The sequence below is a fragment of the Amblyomma americanum genome, chromosome 11, assembly GCF_052857255.1.
Source record: "Amblyomma americanum isolate KBUSLIRL-KWMA chromosome 11, ASM5285725v1, whole genome shotgun sequence".
Lineage (NCBI taxonomy): Eukaryota > Metazoa > Arthropoda > Arachnida > Ixodida > Ixodidae > Amblyomma > Amblyomma americanum.
In genome coordinates this window covers 74297588-74320055 of record NC_135507.1, presented here as the reverse complement: position 1 = coordinate 74320055, position 22468 = coordinate 74297588, and positions in this window count along the sequence as shown.

The window sequence follows — 22468 nt, the reverse complement described above, 5'->3', positions numbered from 1 at the left end:
AGAGGAACACAACGCCCTGTGAACGAAGTTAGAGAATCGATACCGCCAACGTTCACCCTGGAGACCTGCCATAATTAATGCGCGCGGTGCCGGTTGAACGAAACACCACAGAGGCGAAGCAAACCTGTGGTATATGTTTCTTCCACGTGGGGCCGCCAATGACCTTGGCGACGATCTAAGGGCGTCCTAAGCAGAAATCGGAAGCGCCATCGGAGATCTTCGCACGAAGGATCACTCTAAATCGACGCGATCATCTTGAAAGATGCGTGAGGACACTCCGGTATAGGCAGGAAAATCCCCAAGTTGGCGGTGGCGAAGCATTCGGCTAAGGCGGCGGGAACGGGAACTTGGCTCCCATAGGTACACTGACACGAAGCCAGGGATATAAAAATTTAATTGATTTTGACGCCGCGGTACGGCGCCAAGGTAGCTTTCCGACGCCCACCAGCCTTACAGCGCAAGCAGTTTTCTCGCGTAGAAGGAAGTCGTGACGTGCGTGGGCGCACAGAAAGGTGGACAGAGACCGTGTGAGAATGGGCAGTCAGCCAAGGAAGAGCGGTCATTGGCAAAATGTGGCGACAATCGCTGTGCAAGGGCATGGCGGGCAGATATAAGCGACGGCGACGATTTTTGAAGCGAAAGCTTCACTACGCTAGGTTTTCAAGAGGGCAGCGTCAGTGCAGTCACGTGAGAGGTGTCCGTGGTATCACGTGGCGGGCCATGCGACCTACTGACGTCATCACAATCTGCCCACCGTGGCAGGTGGCAACTGCCCCATCGGGCATTTCATCGACGCTTCACAGACAATCCGTTCGGCAGTGCGTGTGTGGCGTTTGTGAACGTAGCCATGCAAAGGAAGCTTCCGCTTCTCATCAGAGTTAACCACAGTTTAAACCACAGCTACTTCGAACCGACGGAAGCAGCGACACGCAGCCACAGGTACCAATCGTGGTTTCTTCCTCAACATCCAAACAGGGAAGAAGCGCCCTCTGGTGGACAGTGAGGGCAAGGGCCACAGACGAGACGACGCGCACCTGCGAGGTGCTCTCCTCACATCACTCTAAACAGGAATACACCTATGTGGGAGTAAAAAGGGAGTTCTGTCCTCTAGGACACTCGCTAGAGGGGAGTGTGTTAGAGTACGTATTACTCCCTTTTGCTCTTTTCTGTTTACAGTGCACGCGTAGTTGACATCACGCATCAATGATTATTCAACGGCCTGACAAGCCGAGCACGAGGCCGGGAAAAATCGTGCACCCATTAGAAAACTCGTAGGTGCATGGCGGCAAACGGGGATCGAACCCAGCGCCTCCCAAATGCGAGGCGGATGGTCTACCGCTTGCTTGGTCATAGTGTTTGTGAGCACCATGTCTTTGCGTACAAATAGTGTTCTGAGCTTCAAGGTGTGTTCTCCATCGGCTACAACCTTGATGAGCCCGAGTACAACAAAATCTTGGACACCATGAAGACGAAGCTTACGAAAGCGTGGCACATAGTTGAACACTGCAGCGAGTATCTCACGATTATCTCGTCCGGACGACAAATAGTGACCATTGCTTGCGCAGTAGTTGTAAATGTGCACACACATATCTCCCGCAGGATAGTGCGCGGGTAATACTAGGAAAAAAAATCTCTCACCGTGTGGGTCCAAATTAGGGCTGCCGGTGAAACGAAAGTGCCAGAAATAAGCGCGAAAATGCGCTATACAACCACCCCCGGTGGAACGGGCGTCGTTAAGCAGGGCCGGACAAGCACCAAGACCTGGTGCATCCGTTCGTTACCTGAATCTGCGCACTCGTAGGGCTGCTTACCGAGCATGAGACAGCGCGCCCAGCGTCATCCAACGGCCATGTCGCGGCTTGTACTACAACACACACACACACACACACACACACACACACACACACACACACACACACACACACACACACACACACACACACACACACACACACACACACACACACACACACACACACACACACACACACACACACACACACACACACACACACACACACACACACACACACACGTGTCTGCGGAAATGAAGTTTGCAGCACCGGGGCCCGCGGGCCATGTCTTGAGAGACGTTGGCACGCGGCCCCCCTCACCCCCTCCCATCTCGTGTCCCAATAAACACCCCTTGACGCCGGCGACTTCGAGCAAACAGAATGCCCGTTGCCGCCAGGCTTAGAAAGAAAAAAAAAAGAAAGTCGCTGCCCGGCGTCTCTCTCGCTTCGGCCGCTTCGTTCTTCCCCGACAGAGATGTTTTCGCCGCGTTGCAACGGGCGTGCCCCGGGGCCGAAAGCAGAAGCCTCCGATGCCGAGCAATAAAGAAAGGAATGTCGCGATCGCCGCGCTGCTGTACGTGCGTTTGTGCGCGCGTCTGAGGGTGGCGTCGCAGCTGGCGCTATTTTGTACCGACGTCCCCCCTCCCCCCCTCTCCCTGTAGTCGTCGCCGAGCAGCTTAACGTCGTGAGACACGTCCTCGCGCATACATAAGCCTTGCGCGACAGCAACAAACTACGCACCAAGCTATATAACGCACGCGACGCTCCAAGGCATTCCGGCGAACGGAGAACGTCGTCGTCGCCGCTGCTGCTGTCGGATCTGCGCGCGATGCCGACGCGTTCCTGCGCTTCGCTTCCCCCTCTTCCCTCCGACCGGGCCTTCTCCAGAACCTCGCCTGTTTTCATCATTTCTTGGGCGTTCCGCGGGACGACGCGATAATGGGGCGCCCACTAATGCGCGCGACAGAATCGCTTCGCGTTCGCTCCTGTCGCCGTTGCTGCTATTGCTGCTGCCGAAAGCTAGCGAGCCATACATAGCAGGCGTGCTTGACCGAAGTGATTCGCCATGGCTGTCCGGCGCACGGTCTTGTGTTTCTGCGCTTGGCTCTGTGCCTCGAACACTTACAATAATTTCTTTTGGTATAGACCGTCCATAGTCTATAGACTCTCTATAGACAAACCCTGGAGAGCAGTCTATAGGATAGGCAATACAAATCCTATAGACCGTCTACAAACAATCTATAGATTTACGGCCATACAATTTTAGTGGACTTTTGTCTATAGACTATGAATAGACAAAAAGAAAAAATCCAGAGGAAGGCAGTAGAGTCTATAGGCTGTCTATAGACCATTTTTGCAAGGGAATATTAGGCGGTAATTACACGACCTTTGCCGGAGGGAGGGTGCTCAGCTACAGCCGTCGTTCTCACAGCGGGATCTATAATAATGGCAGCGGCCCCCACGTCTTAGCGAAGCGAACGACGTGCAAGCTGTCGCACCGAGAAGTCGGTGGTCGCGGATTGTCGCGAGTCGCGAACAGTTCCTGGCACTCTTAACAACAGCAGGCATTCTCACCACCTCCTGTCGAACCGAGGCAATACTGAGCACACGCGGAGATGGGCACGTATAGTGTGAACATTCCCGGCCCGTCATTCCTCAACGCGGCGCGGTCTGATGTCGACAATACTGTGAAAGTCTTGTCGGCTCAATCCAATCGCTACGTTTGCATTTTCCTCACCTACGATTCGCCGGTCATTCCCTATACGTGAGCTTACCGCGGGAACGTTGTGACCTGGTGGTGGTGGTGGTGCAAATACACCGGCAGGATTAGCCTTACAGGGGCCTGTCAGCCGTCTGAGTCACCGATTTAAGAGACTGCGTCCCTACTGCTCCCCCATAACACCGGCGTCCTCTAAACGTTTCAGTAGCAATCGCGGCACCAATCGTAGCTCAGTTCGGGAGCCCTCGGGGTACACGATGCGTGAGACGTCGTCCATGGGAACGTTCAGTCTCCTCGGGTTTTCCAGGGGTGACCTGTGATCTGTCGCCGATAAAGTACAAGGCATTAGACACTTTTAGCGTAGCTGGTCAGCCGTACCGCAAACACCGTAACGCGTTGCCGTCGCTACTACGTTTCCAGGCATGCCTAGCCACATTTGCCGTTACCGCATAGTTACCGTGTTTACCATGAGGCGGTGCAGAAACTGGCTATCGCTATAAACCGCGGCTGCGTAAACGCGAGAAATAAACCGAAAGGAGAACATGGGAAGGAAGAAAAAGCGCCACACAGCGTTCATCCCCACGGAATACGCGGAGTAGCGCGTGCTTCACTGCGTATACAAGGAGCCACGACACCTCCGCCCAGTCCAGCACGGGGTTAACGCCTGACAGCCACAGGAGCGGCCACAAGGGAACGCGTCCGCGCGCTTGATATCTCGCGTGCCTTCCGCCAACCCATGGCAACAACAGGCCCCACAAGCACGCGTCACCCCCCCCCTCCCCCTCCTCCTCCTCCTCCTCCTCCTTTATTTCGCTCTGTCATTCCTGCTTCGGACCAGATGCAGACTGGAGGAGAAAGATGTTTATATAAGCTCCGCAGCGTCTTCTTCCACGCTGATAACCCTCCTCCGCACTCTCGCCTTTCGTACTCTATATACAGCGGCGAAGGCAGCCTTTTGCCCGTCACAGTGAAGTTAGCTCGTGAGCGCGCCAGCGCACTCAGCAACCGTGGCGGCCGCATGGGGGAGGAGGAGGTGGAGGGGGGGTCTGTTTATGCCGAGACAGGGGCAATCACGACTGCTTCCAGTGTTCCGGGCCTGCGCACCCCTGGTGCGGAGAGGGCGCCAGGGGCAGGGTAAACAGACCCAAGAACCGTTGGGATATAAACAGACGAAACCCACGTCCACAAAAGGGAGGGGGCCTACCGCGGCCCCTCTAACACCTGCTCCTCGTCTACCGACCTCAATGTGCCTTCTTTTTCTTTCTCTAACACTTCTTAACGCCATTCGTCTCCCTACACTACTCATCCTCCCCACAGCAGCCAACTGCTCGAATTTACAATGTGAGCTGCGTAGTACGCGTTGCATCCCGCCTTAGTTTCGGTTTTCCCAACGTACTGCCCCGTCATCAGCTACTTCCCCTCCAAAACACCCAAGCCCCTCCTTCAAAAAACTTGCGGGGCACCTAATGATTGCGTACGGTAATGCACAGTGCAAAGTTGTGCGCCGTTCGCTACCACGCACCACACATTACATTACCCCCCCCCCCCCCCCAATGTTCTTTTTTTTTTCTCTTCCAAAGTGTGTCGTCAGCTACTTCCGAGCACCACCTGCCACCAGCCATGGTTGGCGGGTAGAGGCTTCACACAGAAGAATCAGCGCTTACAAAAATTCCTTTAGACAGTCTATAGACCGTCCACTACAGATTCTTGTCTATAAAGTATGTAGACTTTCGATAGACAAATCCTATGGACTAGTCCGTGGCAATACAAATCATATAGACCGTTCATTACATTTTATAGATTTATGGCCATACAGTTTTACTAGACTTTTCTCTATAGACAGTTTATAGAGTATGAATAGACAGAAAGAAAACTTTGGTTTATGGTTTATAGGGGTTTAAAGTCCAGAAGAGACCCGGGCTGTGACGGACGCCGTAGTGGAGGGCTCCGGTAAAATTTCGACCACCTGGGGTTCTTTAACGTGCACTGCCATCGCACAGTACACGGGCCTCTAGAATTCTGCCTCCATCGAAATTCAACCGCCGCGGCCGGCATAGAACTCGCGTCTTACGGGTAAGCAGCCGAGCGCCACAACCACTGAGCCACCGCGACGGCAGACAGAAAGAAGGAAAGATCTATATGAAGGCAACAGAGTCTATACGAGGTCTATGAGAGTCCATAGGCCATTTTTATTAGGGTGGTCCGGTGACGCCAGTGCTCGACTGGTGGCTCCATGTCCCTGTTGCGTAGAATTTCTCCGCAAGCCAATCTGGCTGCCCGCCAGTGTGACGATGCTGGCCCCCGGTTTCTAGCTGGAACGAGGCTTCTATGCTATCGCATATCAATTAAATGGCTTGCCCTGTGCTGTGCTGTCGTCCGGGTACCAGACAAAAGAGCGCGCTAGGAACTGCACAACGCGGCAAAGGAGGTCTTACCGCGCGCAGCACCTGGACGCGACCTGCACGCAGTGTCCACACCGAGTGCCGATGGCCGTTCGTGCACCACGACACCGATCAGCGAGCGCACGTAATGTGTCGGGCGAGAATGAGCGCGCGAGCTGCAGCGCACCGGTCACCGTCGGGCGCGTCGAATGCGCCGGCGAATCGGTCGTGATCGGTCGAGGACGTCGGGGGGCACGGAACCGCCACGAGCCCCGGCCGCTGCGTCAACGGCCGGCGCGTCACGGCGCATCATCGTAGAGCCGGTGCGTCGAGGGGGAGGAACCCCACTCGTACCGAGACCGTGTCAGCAATGAAAGAATACATTCTCTACCCCCCTCGCCCGCTACCCAGGCTGCGGTCTTTAATGCTTTGGAGACTGCGTTCTTCGACAGCGAGCAATTAGACGTTTTTAGAAAAGCACACCGTTTTTAGTGTTTTTAGTGGCATTGTTGGGGTGAGAGGGAGCCACCGCGCGTGCGCAAGAGGGGTCCGGTGAACCGGTATACGTCCCACGTAGTACGTCTCCGGTATGCTAAAAACGTGTGATGTACAGTACTCACGGATTGAAATAGGACATTCGGAGCGCGTGGCCGTCGCTTCATGGAGCGCCGCCCGTAGACGCTCATGGAACCAAGGTGGTGCATTGTGGTATGGCGCGAGAGGGAGAACATCTACAAAGCAGAATTGTTCCTTCCAGTAGCCAATCAGCCGGCCTGTGGTTTACCACATGCCTGCGTGGCACTGCAAGGCTAGCGCTCCGAATGTCCTATTTCAATCCGTGAGTACTGTACATTAACGGATCATTTTTCGCGTACAGTCGGACGGCTGTTACTGTATACCTGAAAAAATGTCCTTCGTACAGAACTGAGAAACAGGCTGGCACCGTTTAGGCAGGCGCAGTGTAAGAAATAACGAAGGCATCTTTTAATCTTGCGCAACCAGTGAACCTTTTCCATTCTCTCAAACGCTCTTTCGTCCACGTGTGTCGCTCTCGTGCTACGAAGGTTCGCATCTCCCGCAGACTGCGCCGATGTGGTGAAGTGTGACCACACCGTATCCTTCGCGAGAGAAACACCTCACCGCCTCCAAAGGTGACCAAATACAGGTCCCCGCGCATTTCGTCATCGAAGACAATAAGAGTATTTTCGCACACCTGGTACGTGTTAAAGTACAATTATACCGGCTTTACCGAACACCGGCTGCGCATGCGCAGTGACCTTGCCTCCACCCATGCCACTGCGTGTGCGTTGGAGGCGTCCGGTAAATCAGTAATCGTATACGCTAATGCGTACCCGGTGCGCGAAAAGCCTCTATAGTGGCATACACCTCAAGAACAAAACGTCTTTTCCCCGTCAAAGCACGCCATTCCAGACAATGGCGTCGGCTGATTCTCATGACCCTACTATAGCCTGATAATGCAAGGGAGGGGACTATCCCCGACCATGGAGGGAAGGAACAATTCCCCTTTCATCTTCCACTTCCTGCACTGTCACCCTAGCAGGCTGATGACAGTCGGCCGACGCCATTGGCTGGAAAGGGGTCCTTTGACGGGGAATAGCCGCTTCGTTCTTGAGTTGTATCCGACTATAGTGTATTTCAGATTGACACGCAGGTGCCCAAATATGCCGCAGGTGCAGGCAATCGGCAGACGTCCAAGGTAACCAGGAAGCCTTCTTCCTCCGACTTCCTGTCCGTTCTGACACCAAGGCGGCTGCCATGGACTGTGGGACGCAGGACAACTTCGACGCTCCTCGCGTGTATACCAACGCCTCCTCCGAGTGCGCGAACGGAGGTCGACGGTTCAGACAGCCTGTCAGATCGCGTGCTCCTTCCTATACACTCCCACGATTCCCACGCATCTTGTGCGAATGTAGTCATTACTGTTGCCGAGGCATCACTCTCTCCACGGATCAGCAAGCACACTGCCACTCTGCCTCCCCTCCTCCTCCTCAGCCGCGGAAGAGAGAGATCGGCGGGTCGTCAAGTCCGCCTGCTTCCGGACGACCGGGGACAGGTCGCGACGCAGAAAATGCGCGTCGCCCGCGTTCCTTCCGCGCTCGCAGCCGAGAGGGAGAGAGTAGGGCAGCGTCGGTCGCACCATCGCGCCCCACCGCCTGCCGGAGAAGGGGTTGGCGGGCACGCCGTAATACGCGGGTCGCCCACTACGCCCGCTATTCCTCCGCCCGCTCGGCGTCGTGACTGCGAGCCTGCCGCTACTTTCTTATGCTTTGTTTCCCTTTGTATGCAGTCTCTGTTCCATCTTGCTGCTTCTCTTGCCCTAAAGTGTAGTTTCTTACTATTACCCAGAGAGGAAGCTGGCGCCCCGCTTATGGGAGTTTGCATGGTGCTGCTTCCTCGACACCACCTATACCACTATGGGAGCTCTAGGCATCATGGTGCGGAGAGCTACCGACTGCAGAACCACAACCTTTGGCGAAAAAAAAATAATGAAAAAATAAACGTTGTTCGATAATCAAGAATGCCCTAACATTCAACATCCTGTCTGTAAATTGCAACAAATGAGCAGAAAAACATGTAAATGTAAAGTTTGCCCAATATAAGCGATGGCTTGCTCCCCCATTGGCCAAGCATTGCAGACCACAAAATCCAATATTTCGTGTTTAACAGGCGCACTTTTAAAAAGAAATATGTTTTCAAAAAAGATATTGTCGTTTAAACACTTTAAGAGGTTTTTTAATGGCATTTCGGAAAACAGAAACTTTATTGGCGTCGTGTGCTGTGGCGTTTTCGCTACTATGGCTTTCGCGCACTACGTTCGCGTAAAAGTCGTCTTTCGCAAAGCCGGATTTTCTGCGGAACGGGAGCGTTAATTAGCGTTAATACTGCGTCACATCCTTGCCCGTGCCGTACCGTTCCAAAAGTAAAGGTTCAGGGTGTGTGCGGCCCCTCTCTCCCCTGCGATGCCCTCCTCCTGTCCTCAATAGCGGCTGCAACGGGTTGAGACAACAGACAAAGCGTGCACCACATGCAAACAAACGAGGGCCACATACGCGGGGACAGCGGGTCCGTAACAACGCGACGGTGACGAACCCGCACAACCTATGCGCACACTCAACTTCTCAAAGCTGCGCTATAAAGCCTAATAAATTTAAGAACCGGAAGAGGGCGCGGACAAAGTTTCACTACGAAAAGACGCACCTCAGCGCAAAATACACAGATACCCACATTTGTGATCCAGGCTTAATAGTTAGTGCGAGACCACGCTAAAGGAAACGGAGCCGACACAGGGTGCACGAAAGAGGCAGAGAGCGCCGGTCTCTCTCACAGCGCTACGCGCAATTTTCTCCAAAAGTAAGCTAACCTAACCAACACGGACGCCTGAATTATTCAAACTTTCTCACAAGCGGCACGCTGTCCTCTCCCTTCCTCTTCTTTTGTGTCAAGTGAGAACCAGGTCCCAGCACACCCACTTAGCACCGGCAATCCCGGCACAGCGAGTCGACCGAAGTTGTGCGAGAAAATAACAGGGTACCGCTATACTATTAAGTTAATTAGCATTCGGCGCCCGTCTTCGTTCGTAGCGCCACACTTCGCTATAGAACAGTCCGGGGAGCCAAACCACTGCTAACTTAATCCGCCTCTTCAGCTGAACCAGAAAAAAAAACGCAAGAAAAGAAATAATTAACGCACACCAAACCGACGCATCGTACAGCGGCAGAACTTTCAGGCGTTGAAAGGGGTTTTTATACAGGCTATTAAGCTCCAACGAAAGAAGCAAAGCTCGCTCAGCGCACTCCCGGGGTCTCCTCACAAAGCGCAGAGATAATTTAAGCGCCGTTGAAAAATCCTCCACCCAGGCGTGTATTTAAGCCGTGGGTTCCTGTCATGCCGATTGGTCGACGCGCTGCGCCAATTCGTTTGTATCGCGCTCAGTGTGAAATGAAATTGTCTGCGCGCACGAAGTGACGCACGCGACATGCAAGAGAAACAGGCGTACCACGGTACATCGGGTTTAGTTAGTTAACGCCATGAACTGCTACCAAACGTACACGCCTTGCGAACTTTCTGATCAATACAATCACTGTGGAGACGCGATTCCTATAGTCGGATACAACTCAAGGAAAAAGCGACTTTTCCCCGTCAAAGGACCCCCTTCCAGCCAATGGCGTAGGCCCATTCTCACAACCCTGCTAGCGTGATAATGCGAGGAGCGGCGTGACAATTCAGGGAGGTGACTATCCCCGGCCATGGAAAGAGGGGACTATCGGGCCCTTTCGTCGGCCGCTCCCTGCATTGCCCCGCTAGCAGGGTAATGAGAATCGGCCCCGACGTCACTGGCTGGAAGGGGGTCCATTGAAGGAGAACAGCTGCTTTGTTCTTGAGTTGTATCCTACTGTAGTATGCGTATTATTCGACGCAGGTTTTCAGGCAGTTGAAGGACCCATTTAATGATGCCTACAGTCAGGTACTGCGTCGACGCAAAAACAAAACTGGCACCCGACTGCGTAGCCAATCTTCCCTTTCATAAGGCTTGCAACTGTGCACCACTTCGTCGTCTAACTGTCGCCGTATGGGCATGGAACACAGCCTCCGAAATACGGCACTTAAATAGCCTCAATCTCGGAGGCCATTGCAACGAGCTTACGGGTGCTACTACATTTAGACCGGTTTGCGGAAAGACCACAGACTCTGAGCAGACGGGCATGCGAACGAAATCTTTAGCGAGACCTTTTACACAGAAACATCACGCTGAACCAAATTTGCTTCCATGCAAAGAGCACACGGAATACGTGGTTCAAACGGGACCACCCGCTCCCCCCAAGAACGACCTGTAAATCATTCGTCCCTGTCAAGTATAACGCGTAAACCACACAGCGTGCATAGATAACATTCGGAGCCCAGTACAGACACAAGCACACGCCGGAGGGAAGACACAGTCGGCACAAACCGCCGGCAGGCAAACAGCATATAGCTTCCCTTGTACACAGAGCGAAATCGAACTGGCAAACCACGCCACCTCGGCTAGGGAAAACACGTTTTACGGGAGAGTCGCATCATGCTGCCACGATCGCCCGAAGAGAAACACGCCGCTCACGCCACCGAAACAGGTTAAAAAGAAAAAGAAAAAGAAAAGAAAGGAGGCAACTGCAAACGTCCTCCACACACACACACACACACACACACACACACACACACACACACACACACACACACACACACACACACACACACACACACACACACACACACACACACACACACACACACACACACACACACACACACACACACACAAGAAAGCGACAGGTAGGAAACAGAGCCGCGCGCGAAAAATTCGCAGCGCCGGGCATCATTTCCTCGAGGAGGAGGCTGAGTCGGCATTGTATAGAGAGGTTTCCATTTCCTTTCTCTACTAACCCCGCATGCTCGGTTGTAGAAGCGCCTGTAAAAAAAAAAAGTGAACAAAGAAAAGGCAACGATTAAGAGAAAGGCGGACGAAGGTCTTTTCCGCCAGCAGCGAGCATCGTGTGCGTGTTGCGCTCTCTCTCTATGCATGAACAGAGTCGCCGGCGGCGGACTACCCAGCACCGCCGGTGTCTTCTCGGGATCGAGCGGCGAAGAATAAGAGAAGGAAAGGAGGGGGAAAAAAAGAAAGGGGGGCGCATCCCGGGAGAGCGGCGGTGACGCGGCCGCCGCCGAACGACGGAGGGCCGAAAATTCCAAGGACGGCCAAGGACGGCCGCTTCTCGCACCGTCTCTCCCACTGCTGCTGCACGCAAGAGCGACTCCGCCGACGAACGCGGAGACAACGCCGACATCGGGCTTCGGAGGAGTGCCGCCTGCAGCTACTCGGTCGCGGGTTCGAATCACTGCCACGGCGTCCCCATTTCCATGGATGGCGGAATGCGGAAAGACGCCCGTCTGCTGTCCTATCTTAGCGCGCGCTAAATAACCAAAATTAATCAGGGGGGCACTTCTTGAAGGCGCCCCTTTGCCTCTTCCTCCCTTTCCTCCCTCATTCATTGTGAGTGACAATTGCTACCTTTTTCCTTACATCCTAAAACATTTGCATTCGCGCCTCGTCCCTGAATTCGCACCATTTCACTGCTTACAATACTTCACTGATATCTAGTGCATTCAGGGCTGTTTCGGGCACACGCAGTAAGTTGCAAAGCGCCAATCAGGTCGCTGCTGCCGCATGTAGCCCAGTGACAACACGGCTGCGCCCACAAGGGCAAAATTTGCAAAATTGACAACGCACATGCCCCAGAGGACCGACGAGGAGAGTGCAGGTGTTAGTGTTCGGCGGTTTACAGATGCCAAAACCTAACCGCTCGAGAAACGAGCTCCTTGTGCATGGCTTCGCTGGCGCAACCAGCGTGAAGGGATCCGACGCAATCATCATCATCATCACCCTGGCTGCGCCCGCTGCAGGGCAAAAGCCACTCCAATTAACCCTGTATTTTGCCAGCTGCTGCCACCGTATCCCCGCAAAACTTCTCAATTTCATCCGCCCACCTAACTTCCTGCCGCCCCTTGCTAACGCTTGTCTTCTCTTGGAATCCACTCCGTTACCCTTAAGGACCAGCGGTTATCTCGCCTTCGCATTACATGCCCTGCCCAAGCCCCTTTCCGCGCAACGAAGAAAACATGGGCACCCAGTCCCGACTTGTCACGCACGTACGTAAGAAATTTTATATCAGAAAATTAGACTGAACCCCATTTCTTGATGAAAAAAGTCGAAGAAATACATAGTTCAAATGACCCCCCCCCCCCCATCCCTCCCTTTCCTCTCTCCAAGAGTGACAAAGTCCGCCCCTGCTTACAAAGTTTGTGAAAAATGTGCGCCCCAATGGTTCTCCTCCTGGGCCGTGCACTCCCGCTTTGCATCGCCGACGCCGCTCCGAATCTTTCGTAGGGTAAAGGGGAACTATCCCCTCATCTGTCCAGATCATATCATGCCTAGCTTTCCTGGATGTTCACCAACTAGCGCCATCTGTTGGCCAGCAGTAGCGAACACCGCGCAAGTAAATGGGGATATATATATTTTAAACCCGTAATTTCGACACAACTAGACAGCCGATTCTTGCTCCTCGATGCCAAATATGACCGGGGACACTCGGCAGATGAGATACAACGTTAGGTTACCACGATACCGCTCCGTCGCTTTACGTAAGTTTGTAGGATATCGATTTTGTCGTGTCTGGTACACCCGGAATCACGGGCCGCTTTTGCCGACGCAAGAAATGGGCAATTCGTTTATATAATTGGAAAAAAAGGGGCTCCGAAAGAGAGGAGATTTATTAATTCGGAATCGGTTCCTATTCCCCGCGCAACCAGAACTGCAGTGGAGCAGACTTATTTTTAGGCAAGAGCTGCAATCTGGGCTGGCTGGTCTCGATGTGCGGCGGATATGCCAGGTGTCTCAGGGAAGGTGATCGCTCGTGTTTAAAAATAGGGTTTCTGAGGCAAACGGAAGCTTTTTCCGGCATAGTAATGCCAGCGTTGGCGGACGTCAGAAATCAGGCGAATCATATTAACTAGCTGATTGATTAACTAACTTCTAAATGTTAACGTTTTAACTCTTACCAATAAGCACCTGATTGCAATTAGAGATTTGTAGCCGGCCGTTAATAATAGCCATATCAGTTTTTACAATTTCGAAAACGCCATTACTCTCGCCGCTGTGGCACGACAAAATCTGGCTACATCGTGCTAAAATACAGGCTTGCGAAAAGTATGCCGACAAAGCAAACCCTCCAGTGCTCGTAACTAGTCGAAAAAGCCCTATTTTGCCGTTCCACAGCGGTGAGAGTAATGGCGTTTTAGAAATTCTAATAACTGATATGGCTACTATTACCAACGCCCGGCTACACATCTCTAATTGCAATCAGGTGCCTATTGGTAATAGTTAAAAAGTTAACTATTGGAATTTAGTTAATCACTTAGCTTGTTAAGATGATTCGCCTGTTTTTTGACGTCCGCCAAGACTCATATTACTATGCCCCAAATTGCTTTCCGTTACCTCAGAAACGTTATTTTTAAAAATTATAGTGATCACCTTCCCTGAAACGCTTGGCATATGCCCTACATACGTAGGCGCGGCAAGTGTCTACAATGACAGAAAGCACAATCGCACAATTTCTTCGACTTATGCCGTTCCCGCTGCTCTGCCACAGTGAATGTTCAATTGGCGTGTAATCATAACGCTCTATTACGAGGTAGAAGGGTCAAACGTCCTAAAAGGGGAGCGACGTGAGTAGCGGTACGCATGCACCACAACGTGCTATCTCCCTATATATGCAAACGAGTGGTGTAACCCTACATACTGGAAGTGTGGCCGCCGTGCATGATGGGAAAGTGCGACCAATCCCATCAGAAGGAGCACTTACGCGTCCGCCCTATTCTTGCATCGTGTATACAGTCGCGGACGCGATAACCTGAAACGGAGGAGCGGCGACCGAAACCTACCGGCGGCGCCACACAGCTACGAGAGCATGTACTAATAACGGGATAAACGCCGGCGGGAGAGCGCGGAGAAAGGCGCCTGGGATCAGCTTAATCGGTGCAAGGCGGGGGGCCAGCCTCCGCTTCGCCCTGTCGTGTCGTTCCGCCGATACGATTGATTTGTCCGTGAACGATTTCTACCAGTCCGGCACCCTGATTACTCTCGAAAGAAGACGCCCGCGGGACTAACGAGCCGGTGTTTATCCCGTCGTTAGTTCCTGCACTCGCCGCTACATGGCGTAACCGGCAGTCTCCAATCGACTCTCCATTTCAGGTTACCTCATCCACGACTGCAGTGCACAATGTAAGGGAAAAAAACACACATCGATGACTCAGCGCGTGGAAAAGGACGCGCGTAGCGCGGGTTCCGCCGAATGCACAGTATGCTACACCTCTCGCTCGAGACGCGCTCATAGCCGGGGTAAACAGCGGCGACACACATCCGCGATGAGCCCCGAGAATAAACAAGAATAATGGCAGGGTGGAAGCCAGGACAGAAGGAGAGGTCGGAGAGGAAAGGGTGGTCAGCCCCGGCATGCAGCGTGAAAATTAGGCGCTCTATGCAGCCGTGCTCTTACTCCGGCAGCGGCCGAGATGCGCGTGGCATCAACCTCGTCGCGGTTAGGCCGCCGGGGGTCGTGCGAGAGGAGCCGCAGAAGCAGCATCACCACCGGCTGCGGTTCACGAAGGTGGTCTCCCCCGAGCACTGTTGTCGGTGTGTGGTGGGGGGGGCAGGAAGCGCTTCTCCGGCCCCAATTACCCGCCGCCGTCGCTGAAGGGAGGTCGCGTGTCTCCCCCGCTGCTTCCCTCTCACTTCACGGGCGGAATATGGGCCAAGAGACGCCGATTAGGGGCGAAGGAGCATCGCCGCCTAAACGCGCCTGCCGCGGACGGCAGCAGCAGCGGCAACACGCCGCCATCCGTCGTCACCCCGCGCTGGGGACGAGATTCCACGAGAAGTGGGAGCGTGGAAAAGAGCGGGGCCGATTTTCACCGCCGCCTGGAGCTGCACGGAGCGAGTAGACACTGCGCGTGCGCTGCCGGATCCCTGCTCGGAATTAAAAAGTGTACACACTACCTTCGTGACGATATGCGACGCCACAAGTTCGCCCTAAGTAGCATAATCGACAAAAACAAGGGGAGAAACAGAAAGAGAACCGTTCTCCGCATTGCCTATTAACGGAAGCCTTTTGTTGTCCGCACTATGCGGCACCAAAACACGAACGCCTCCTAAAAAACCGCGCGCGGAAACGTGAGAAAAGAGAGGCTTTCTTTGACGGTGAAGAAGAGCTTCACCAAAGAAACAAGGCTTCTCGCCCAACCTCCTAGAAAGACGAACAAAGCCCCCAGCAAAATACAATAGGCCCTCCAAGGAGCAAACGGCAAGGAGATACCGGTTGGGAGCACCAATGTGCCGCCTGGCAGATAAGACACTGCCTCAACGCTGCGGGCACCACTGCACAAGTGTTTAGCCAGCTTGCAAACTCGCAAATACCACTACTAACTACACGCCGACCACGCTCAGACGCGTAACTGATAACGCCGGCTCGACGCCAAATCGACCCGAGGGCCGACTCGCTCTCTTCTCCTTCCCTCTCCGTCGCTGCCTCCTCGCCACACGCGGAAAAAACAAACACAGAGCCCAGGAAAGTCATATCTTTTCGTTTTCACAAAGTACTTCGCAGCGTTCAGCGTCCAGCGATAATTGTGCGCAGTATCCTCGTTAACGCAGCAACGACGGACTAGTAGTCGTAGCATCCGGATCTATGCGGCAGCTGCAGGGTTCGACCCCCGTGGGGCCGCATAAACACACAGGTTTTCCGATCAAGTACAAGATTTCCCCTGACCCGGTTCTCGGATTCCCTGGGGTTAAAAGCTTCGGAAAATGGGCCTTTGACTCCACCTAGAGCAGACAAAACCGCACTCCTCGGCCAGACTGCCCTAGCGCCACTGGACTCAAATCAGCATCAACATCATCGTCCGAAGGTGTCATTCGGACGCAAAAACAAAACAAAAACAAACAAAGCTTCGTTACGGCGTTCAGTTTGGCCACGTGAGAGCAAATACGGTCTGCTTGCTTGACAGCCAATAGTGCACATTGCTTGCTGCCCAGTGCTGCCTTACTAAGTGACGGCGATAAGGCTCACGCCCATGCTTCTGCAAAACAGCAGTCTCGTGAAAACCTTCTAAGCAAAATTTCCCGTTGCGTACACTATAGTCATGAATAGTTTGTCATGAAAAATCCACAAGGACACCTAATTTCATGACGTGTTGGCGATGCCTCTGTCGATGCCCCTTCCGGAGGTGGCGTCACTTCCCTGCAGACAATGGAATGCTCCCGCCTGATGACGTCAATTCCCTCCAGCCAATGGAAATGCTCCGATCTGGTGACGTCACTTGCCTCCAGCCAATCAGCGAATTTAGCTTCCGGGGACGCATTTTCTTCCCGACGAGGCTTCAAATGCTATAGCGTCAATGAGTGCAGGACGCTGCCAGGTCGCTATAGAAACGCACTCTCCTTGCGCCCGACACCAGATGCGAAGGTCCTCAAGCATACGCCGCACTGCATCGAAATTCAACAGCGCAAGCACGCCCGCACAGCTCCCCTCCCAAGCACTCTTCTTGGGAGAGTACGGAGAACGCTGCAGGAACGATAAAGAATGAACTTTAGAAGGAAAAAAAAGTGTGTGTGTGTGTGTGGGGGGGGGGGGGGGGGGGGGGGGGGCAGCACATTACAGGAGAAAGGGCAGTTGCCTTGCGATAAACGTCTTTTTTGCACCCTAGTTTAAATGTTTTCTTTTCCTCTCTCGCAAACAAAGAAAACAGATGAGAGAAAGAATCGTTAAAGCTACAACATCGGAAGCGAACCCCACCGGCCTGGAACGGTGTTATCCAACCTCTCCAGCGCGTACATAAACATAACCGGTGCCGCCGCGGCCAGCTCGCAATTTTTTAACCGCTCCGCAGCGATTAAGAGAACGCGGGGAAGGCCGCTGATAATGCTAATAGTAATGCTAACAACAAACAATAACGAAAAAGCAAACAGCCACGCGAAGCATTGAGGCAACGAAGCGTTACGCGGGCGATGCGAGTAACCAACGTGAAGAAGAGATAAGCGTCAAGGGCTGTTCTCACTTTTTTTCTGTTTTATTTTACTCACTCCCGCGCCACATCGCCGCCGTCATCCTCATCAGTATAAGAGAAAAATAAAAAGAAAAATAAACAAAAGAAAGTACGCGCTGAAAGCAGGCACGTGTACGTCTCGCTGAAAATGACGGAGCCTCGGCAGCCGCGGAGCGCAGAAAATGAAAGGGGAAAAAAAATGGCGCTGGATCATGAAAGGCGCTCAAAAATTACGGTGCCTGCCACTTTTATTTTCCCCTTTCTCCGATGTCTCCTTCGAGGGAGATGTATACAAATCGCTGCAGCATGAAAGTGAACAACGTAGTGTGCGTTCGAGGGCCCATACCTCCCCGTGTATAGTTTTGCGAACAGCTTCAGCGCCGCTATGCGAGTTCTATTCCAGAAAACGAAAACTATAGACACTGCGCGGGCATCGACAACAGGCACCACTGGAAGTTACGCCCTGAGAAGAAGCTTTCGTTAGATACTGTCTGACTGTTACTGTGCGCTGAAAGTGCGATTTCGACCATTCAAGTGACCCCATTATGGCAGTTCGCATGGTATATACTAAATATTTCCGTATCGCAGCGGTGGCATAGTCGTTTGAGCATCCGCATATCGCATGCGGGAGGTGCGGGGCTCGATCCCCAGTGTCGCTGGGTACCCAGCGGTGTTACAATGGTTACAAGCTTTTCCCTGGTCTGGCGGTAGGCTTCTTTAGGGTGAAATGCTTGGGAAATGGGTCATAAAGTGGAAGAAAAAAACCTTGTGTCATGGCGCCCTTTGGCCACAGATGGCCTTGGACCATAAAAATTCATCATCATCATCATCATCATCATAAATGTTTCCGCACTTCAGCAGTCATGTTCGGCCTCGCAGTACAGCGCCCATGCAAAGCCTGCTGTTTCCAGGATAAATGTAAGGCGAAGAGCCGAGAAGGCTTCCACGCAAACCTTTCGACCCATGCAGTGCTGGAGAAGGCAAGAATCGCAACTATGATTTGCAATTACGCGATCCTCAACCGCGCAAACAAGCGGGTTAGAATAGCTTGGAGTTAAACTGAGGACACCTCCAAGCGATTACTGTAGTGAGTAAGAACTGATTACCTCACTATTATGGGGCACGTTGACGTGTGTCCGGCAGCGAGACACGCATTTATCAGAGAGACAACTGGATTTAAAAATCTTCCCGTCAAGGTGATCGAAGCTCACGACGTCATTTAACAAAAACGACTGCTTGCCGCCGTCTTGAAGTGAGTGGCGGTGTAACGTGGCCTCCGGGATCCACGAAGAGAAATCGGTGTCGACGCACGCATTTCACTCGCGAGACAGGCCACTAGTGGGGACACCTGCATTACGTCTTTTTTTTTTGCTTATTTTCTCGCTTATAAAAACTCCGTATTCGATCAGGGTGGTCACTTTGTGATTAGAAAGCGGTATATCCTACCTACACAAGAGAACTTCAATCTGTCCTAAGTGTATCCTTAACTATCTGAAGTAAACGAAACGCGCACTGGACAGTGTCTCGCTCTGCCCGACGATCTACCCTAGCGCGCTAATGGTGTTTTAGGAACGACAGTTAAAGGAAAGAAAACGAAAACCGGGCAGATTGAAAGCCGCAGTCAGCGTAACCCAAGACAGCGTATACGCCGGACCACAGCGCACTGTGCGTCAACGGAAAAGCGAGTCATCGCCCACGACGCCCGTACGTACCACGATTTATTTCCCCACCCGGGCGACTTTCCGAAATCTGACACCCGTCGGGGCCGGCGGCAGCGCGGAGGTCCAGGAACGCAAAACGCGTCGCGGCATCTGCTTCTCGTCAACGCGCATCCTGCACCCCCCCCCCCCCCCCCTCCTCACACACAAACAGGCACAAGTTTTCCTTTCATTCGCTGGTTGCGTTGGGATGCAACAGTTCTGCAGCCAGCTGGAATCGGATACTGTATAGGGGCGGAGCGTTGCCGGCCTGATGATCACCCAAGGATAACCGAGATGTATGACAGGCCGCGGGAAGTCGGCTGTTCCGCCCGATACTCGAGACTGCATCGCAACGAGTCAGCGCTCTGCGCCTGTGTAGCACGGTCCATCTCGCTTTCTACAAACGATACCTCTCTGGGGTGCTGATCTTTCACGGACGGTGCTATGCCAGTGAAGCGATTTAAAAACAACGCGAGACATGTTTGGCCAGTGGAAGCAACCCACGCTTGGCACGAGCGAGCTGGATCTAGAGCAGGAGAGAGAGAGACACTGAGATAGAGAGAGAGACACAAAGAAGAGAGAGAGACACTGCTGCACTATACAGAGCTGTGCGTTTGACTAACACGCGCCGAAAAGTATTCCAGTGAAACCCAATCACCTGCCACCTGTCAAGCTGTGTCCACTGCCAGACTATATTAGGTCTCTTCCGCTGATGACCAAGCAATCCTGTATACTGATCCCTAACTTCCCATCTGACACTGTCATGTGCCATTGGTGTCCACTCTGTCACCTTGACAGACTAGCGATGATCTGCTATGATCCTTCTACGACGCCTCAGCCGAACCCGTTTCTTCCTCCTGATTTCAGCTCAGTAGGACGTCAGTCTCGCTAATACACAGCGCCCTAATGCCGCGACGGCCACGAGCCGTTGGAGTGTTTCCGAATTGCGTAGACTTGTGTCTGATTAACGCGTGCCTACTGCGCACTTGACATCCTGCCACTTCACACCTTGCTTCACATCCTGCGCAGTGTCAGGGTGTGAAGCAAAGCTCATGGCAGCGCGCGTGCGCAGAAGGCGTGCGTTAGTCAGGCACAAGTCTACGCTACTACATTTACGCTATTTAATTAGACTATTTAATTAAATGGAGTACTTCTCTGTTTGCAGTGCAGCTAATCATTCCAGAACAGTGTATACGTGAAAAAATACATTTAATTCAATTTCTTTTTGCTCCTCGATTAAGTGCTCCCGCATCGCAACGTGTCGGAACGAGGATGCACAGACTCAAGAGAAATGGCCGACGGCGCGCATTCAAAGGGGTAAGGGCAAAAAAGTGAAGGTCCTCGGCAGAGGCAAGCGCTCCTGCAAGCATAGCTAGCAAGGGCGCCCTCGCCGCCCTCACCGGAGCGTGCCGAGTTATCGCTGGGCCAAGCGCGCTTCTTTCCCCGCTCTGCTTCCTTCCCGGACTCCCATCTCACGACTGAGCCATACAGGAGAACGCGCTCGCAAAAAAAAAAAAAAAAAACGAACACACACAAAAAAATGAGAAAACAAGCAACACACGGCTTCCTTGCTGCGGGCAGCGTAGCGTGGCATGATGCAACACAACACGTGTTCGCGCAGCAGTAGCATCCCGTCCCCTCGGCAGCCGGGCGCCAGACGAGAGAGAGTGGGGGGGTCGTAGTGCTTCCTCGGAATCGTTCACGCGTTCGAGGATACTCCAGATGGGGGAGGTGCGTGACACGACATTGGGAACGTAATGATGTTTTCCCCTCAGCGGACTCGGCGTGGATTGTAGTAACTGAAGAGACGACCGAGAACAGGCACTAAAACAGCGCTTTCGTAAATAGTGAATGTTAGTCGGAATATTACTATTACATTATTAACATTATAGGTGCAAGTCAAGAAAAAAGCGGATTTTCTCCATCAAAGGACCCCCTTCCAGACAACGGCGTCGGCCGATTTTCACGAACCTGGCAGTGTGACAATGCAGGGAGTGGCAGATGAACGGGCATAGTCGATCGCCTCCCTGCGTTGTCACACTGGCAGGTTCGTGAGAATCGGCCGACGCCGTTGGCTGGAAGGGGGTCCTTTGATGGAGAAAATCCGCTTTTTTGTTGACTTGTATCCGTCTATAGTTTTGTACTATGTCTTACAGTCAAGATCGTTTTATGCAGCTGCAGTCTGCCAGTTCTAATTTCGTATGTACACAGTTCGCCCTCTTACCCTGAACTTTTTATAATGCCCTAGCTCTTTGGGGGGTGGCACGAATAAACATAAACGGGATGGAAGCAGCACAGATATGATGCGAGAGACCGTGCCAGACAAGGAGCGCTCCCCACGAGTAGAACGTTGTGGGCAGCGCACGGCCAATCCGAAATTATCTCTACGGCCCGGATGAACATTCCCGGTAGCCGTATGTAGGAAGACGACCGACCGCCTTATCGCTTCCACTCCAGCATCGCCACCGGTAGAACACAACCCTGTACATGTGGACGGGGAAATAATCCAGGTGAAGAAGCTCTTCACTTGCTCCGTTCGCTGCACGGAACAAAAACCGTGCCCCGCGAAAGCGGCGTAAAGGAGCTGTCGAACAAACAAAACAGACAAATATTGGGGGAAAAAGAAAGCAAACATATAGGACAGAATATTTAAAAGGGGATATTCAAGAGGGCGATTTAAAGAGAAAAAAAAAAAGGGGGGGGGGGGGGGGGGCGTGCGTATTTAAGAAGCAGGGAGGGAAGAACCCTCGTCTCTAAGCGAGGAATGTGTGGAAGAAAGACTGCAAAAGCCCTTACTTTCCTCGCCAAAAGTAAGTTAAAGAAATGCGCTGTTCAAACAGGACCCCTGCGTCGCCATTGCGTTGCCCATGAATCAGCACCTGTCCAAATGGGCGCCCAGCGCAACGCCCACCATTTCCTACAGCACTTTTTCCGCGGTCACACAGAGCAGGGCAGCTGGGGGAGCACGAGTTTTCGATCACGACCATACTACGCCGACTGCAAGAAGACTGTTCCTTCCGGAGACGGTCCCTCGCAAAGCTGTACCTACAGCGCTGCATGCAATATGTGCGTACGGATCACCGAGTGAAAGGCCCGGCAAGAGGAACGCGTGAACCTGCACTTTAACCGGAAAAATTAAACGAAATCCGCAAACGCGTACCCAGGAGGAGTCTACGGCCGAGCGAAGTTCAGTGACAGCGGCCCGAGCTGGCGTATACACAC